This window comes from Limulus polyphemus, unplaced genomic scaffold (assembly GCF_000517525.1).
Source record: "Limulus polyphemus unplaced genomic scaffold, Limulus_polyphemus-2.1.2 Scaffold306, whole genome shotgun sequence".
Lineage (NCBI taxonomy): Eukaryota > Metazoa > Arthropoda > Merostomata > Xiphosura > Limulidae > Limulus > Limulus polyphemus.
In genome coordinates this window covers 633,097-638,364 of record NW_013665916.1, presented here as the reverse complement: position 1 = coordinate 638,364, position 5,268 = coordinate 633,097, and positions in this window count along the sequence as shown.

The window sequence follows — 5,268 nt, the reverse complement described above, 5'->3', positions numbered from 1 at the left end:
AGAATGAAAACTTGTTGAATTTTATCGCTGCTTACCTGATGATGATGAGTTTTCAAAGTTGATGAAATTTGCCTCTAGTATGGCATCAGTGTTTGGAACAACTTATGTCTGTGAGCAAACATTTTCAATGAAATGAAGTACGTGAAGTCAGCACATCGAACGAGGTTGACTGATGAACATTTGAAAGCAATTCTCTTGGTTGGATGCAGCAATTCCAAAGCAAATATTGATGATATCTCAAAAGCTAAACGCCAGTTTCACAAATCTCACAAACCTTTTTTGCTGCTTAGTTTGTGAGATTCGGATATGTGCGCAATGGGTGTGATATAACTATCTTATTGCTGACGTCGCCTTCTTTGATAACCTTTTGTAAAATAAACATGTTTGTTGTCTTAATTTTTTGTCTATTCACTGTATTGTATTGAACAAAATGGTTTTGCGGCCCGCGCTCGTCATTCTCTCAGTTATCTGGCCCGCTGTGAAAAAAGTTTGGTGACCCCTGTGCAAGACTAAGGAAATATAATGCTTGTTTGTTTTTACTGTTAAGCATAAAGCTACACAATTGGGAACCTGTGCTGTGCCCACCACGAGTATCGAAATTCAATTTTTAGCGTTATAAGCCCTCTTGTTTACCACTGAGCCACTGGGGTACTAAAATCTGGAAAGAAATATACAAAACACAGAGTTACACTGCTCGCTTGATAGGTGGACAAACTAGCACAAATTAAAATAATCTTTAAAAGACAACCCAAGGGAAAAATGAAGGAAAAACTTTAACAAAAATTTAATTTCAAATTCATCCTTAATAAAAGTATACATTGATGCTGTTCTGCTCCTTCGTACGTTGCCAAGTGTAACTCCATCATTACCGTTAAGATTGGTTACTTCCACTTTGCTTAACGTGTCAGTGATAATTTCAGCATGCAGCTGAATAACTGGGACTTCATTTCTCTACAAACAGCTAACTACCCAAGCTAATACTCCTTGCTTTTTGGAAATGAAACAGCCTATTTCATTGGTGTGTTCTATAAACACGTTACACAGCACTGGCACACTAGACTTCATCTATTGTAAACGATAGAACACTAGTTGTGTACGTGAGGCTTTAATGACTTCCTTCCCCACATACATTCGTGCAATCCATTGTTCCTGTGTTGATATAGCCGACATTAGATGACTCTTCCATGGAACATCAGTTCACTGGTTGCACATGCGTAACTGATTGATAAGCTTTATAGTACATTAACCTCAAGAATTGAAATGCCAGAACCGAGGTTCGTGATGACTACATTCGTTCTGTGATTGAAACTTCCTAGACATAATGAGAGCATGACCGTTCCATTCACATCATGTTTATCTCCATTTCCCAGAACAAAGTTTGTGTCGACTGGCCTGAGTGTTGGTTTTGTTTGGAGTTTCTGATATACTAAGAAATTACCAGTGTTCGGTCGACTCCTGTGTCAGCCAGGAACTCTACATCTTGCCCTTGTATTCCAACCAGCATGTACAACGACGTATCCAGTTTTCTTACCATTTTTGGTAAAAGCTGTTTGTTGCCCTCCCCCAAACTGGTGGCCAGGCTGGAATTGGGCTTTTTTTTTCCCAAAGCTGTTGCAGTAGTATTCACCACCTTCTGTTGGCTCTTGTGGACCTGTTGCACCACCAGTGTGTCTACCTTGCATTTCAGTAAGGTATGGGGAGATCACTCGAAAGTGACCTAACAGGCAAATCATATGCTTCTCTCCTATATTTCAGGATGAAATCCTGATGGAGGAATTGGAAGACGATGCAGCATATAAGATATGATGAGGACCAGGATAGCTCTACTAATCCACTGGATACCAGTGTGGTTGCATTACTTGCCAGGATATGTGATTGGTTGGTTAACCCTCTACTAGGCTTGATTCTGTCATGACGTTGGTGCCTAAATAGGATGGTCTGTCATTTCAGTTGCTATTACAGGCTTCTTTCTCTCTTGCAACCAATTCTATGACACATTTGTTCACTTGGGTAACCCTTCCACAAACTTGTCAATGATGATATCCTCATGACCTACTGAGGCCATTGCTAGATAATCATGTAACTAATGTAGGTCATCTGCATTTGTGGTCAAGATCTTCAAGGCACCACTCTTCTCTATGTAGGTCATCTGCATTTGTGGTCAATATCTCCAAGGTACCTCTTCTCTATCTTCCATTCAGAAATTCATTTAACACAGCCCTGCTGCTCCACATTGAACTGCTTCATGGAGTCTAGGGCCGGGCCATCTAAACTCAGAAACAGACATTCTACAGCCTGTTCTGAAGTCCAGACATTCCAAGCATTTACTTGCCTTGAAAATTTCAGATAATGTTCCAGTTCTTCCTTCACTGTACCCTTGAATGTCGTCAGCGTAATCTGCTTTGCTTCAGTTATGAGGAAACGTGATTATCATACTCTCTGCTTCACAAATTCTTAGCCATCACCTGACCAAGATGTCTTTACATCATAGGCACAATGTTTTGGGTGCTCTTAGGGACAATTGGTAGTCCTATGCTCTAGAGTAGCAGCATACTGATATGTACATGTAAGCTCATTCATTTGTTTGCATGACCCCAGACTCCTCCATGATTCATTGTTTTCTTGGTGGTATACATCCTGGCTCAGAGAGACTCATCACCACTCCATGATCCAGTTACTTAACCATTCATTGGTCACAGACAGATATGCTGGTAAAATAACTCTATTTGACGTTATCAGGAGACCTTGACCAGAAATGGGATTGGTTTACTCTGGTTGGCATTAACCTGAGAATCCTATAGAGACCACTGTAATTGGTCTCAGACTCGCCAGGTGTCACACTACCACCACAATTATCTTCAGTCATGTGTGTTTCTCTTACACTGAGGTTGATCCTCATGGTGAGGGCATGAGCAGCCATTCTGAGTGCACAAAACATTGGCAATTCTTCTTCCTGAGTAATCAGCACAAAAATTCAAGTAAAGGGTAGTACACACTTCAGCAGAAACAGCAAACTCCCCACTATGATAGCCTACAGTCACGACTCCAAACTTTTCTTCGTGTTGTCCATTTTGTGGTATATCCACGTCAAATTGACTTAACTAAAGAGAGATGGGATAGATTCACAAAAGAATATGTAAATTGATCAGGATACTTACGGAATAACTCCAAATCTCTAAATAACCTAGTATGAGAAAGAAAGATAATGGACACAAGGTAATGCAAAAAATGAACAAATCTTATTGATTCCCAAACAAAGTGTGTGTACTTGATATTGTTACATGGGATGATCGTTTTTACTGAATCTTCCTTCAAACTGCTCACTCTTCAAGATTTCATACCAGACTTTTTTAAATCCAACAATCCTCAGTTTACGAGAAGCATCGTACTTATCCAGAGTAACAAGCACTACCACGTGACTGACATAATGTTTTAAATTTTAAGTTATAAATATAACTATATAGGTTTGCCATTGGACAACTACAATTAACCTCAATAAAATCACGTGACACCAACAGACGGTCGGCTTCCTGGGAAGTTGAGTGCGATAGAACTGGTTTTCAACATTCTACTCGAATAAAAGGAAGACAGACTTCAGATTCAACCAGACCAGGGAAAGAGTGATGGTCTATCTCGTATAATATTAAGTTGTGACTGCGGAGTAAAGTTTGTTTTACATTTTTATGAGCAATTCATTTTTCTTAGCGTTAAGATTATCTACAGTTAATTCTTATGCTTACCAATTTCACATTAAAGAAACAGTTTCATTGCTTTCGGTCGTTAATTTAATGGTGGCTTTAATTTCAACTCAAGGATTTTAATATTAGCGGTTCTTTCATTTCTCAGGAAAACTTCATATTTCAAAATTAAAATTCCATTTTTAAAATGACAAACTGGCTTTACTGTGTTTTTCCTTTATTACGTTCTAGGTGTTGTATTGTATGAAATAGTTGTTGATGACTTTCCAGGTGATTCTGACAAGACCTTATCCGACGAAAGTGTCCGTTAAACATGGTCGCCCTACCAGCCGTGGGGGCGTTATAACGTCACGGTCAATTCCACTATTCATTGGTAAAAGAGTAGCCCCAGAGTTGGTGGCGATGACTCGCTGCCTTCCCTCTAGGCTTTCGCTGCTAAATTAGGGACAGCTAGCGCAGTTAGCTCTCGTGTAGTTTTGCGCGAAATTCAAACCAAACCACTAAGAGGAAGGGGAGAGAAAGAAAAGGACACAGGTAGGGCAAGTCGGCATTTCTATCAGGAAACAATACTGTTGTGACCATATTTTCTATACGTGTTTAGGTCAAGTAAATTAAGTATTACTCATATATAAATATGTAATCACATTCTGTACTCAAGGTGAATACTTTGTTTTTAATAAAACGTGAAGGCAACAGTAGTCTATAAAATAGAAGGAACATCGCAGCGGGTTAACCTAACACTTTTTGTGCTTAAGATCACGTGGTATATGAATTAACTGATGATTCTGTGAAGAATCATGGGCTATCACTACAATCTGGAAGAAAAAACACAGACAGCCTAAGTCAGTATTTTTGTGTAAAACATTTTCTAGGTGAAAAGAAAACGATAATAAATATTTACTTATTAGATGTAACAATGTATACACGTATACAGATATAAATATATGTACGTGAGCACATTCTATGCCCAAAGTAAAGTTTGTCAGTAAGCAATGCCAGTGATAATATATTACATGTATGCTGACTTAGCATGTTGTTGTAAGTAATATTTACTCTGCTAATTTAGATATTTATTTGATAGAGGGCACATGATACAATATCTAGAAAGTTCATGAATGTTAAAACCCCTGTAAAAGCTAGAAATTTCGTGCAATATGTAGAAATAAGCGATATGAACACCAAAATCGGCGAGTACTCATTGTACTGGTGAGTGATTAAGTTCAGTGTTAGCAGTGAGAGCTTTGTTTGACTTGAATTTCTCGCACAGCTACACGAGGGCTATCTGCGCTAGACGTCTCTAATTTAGTAGTGAAAGACTACAGGGAAGGCAGCCAGTCATCACTACCCACCGCCAACTCTCTTACCAACGAGTAGTGGGATTGACCGTCACATATAACGCCACCACGAGATATTCGTGAAGTACTGAGAGTGATTTTCAAAATAGAGGGTTGAATTAATCAGTACAGGTTACTTTGTTTAAGTCGACTTATTTTACGTCATTTGTAATGTCACAACACTAATGGGATTCTATTTTGGTGAAAAATAAAATAAACTTTTCATTGTAAGTCCC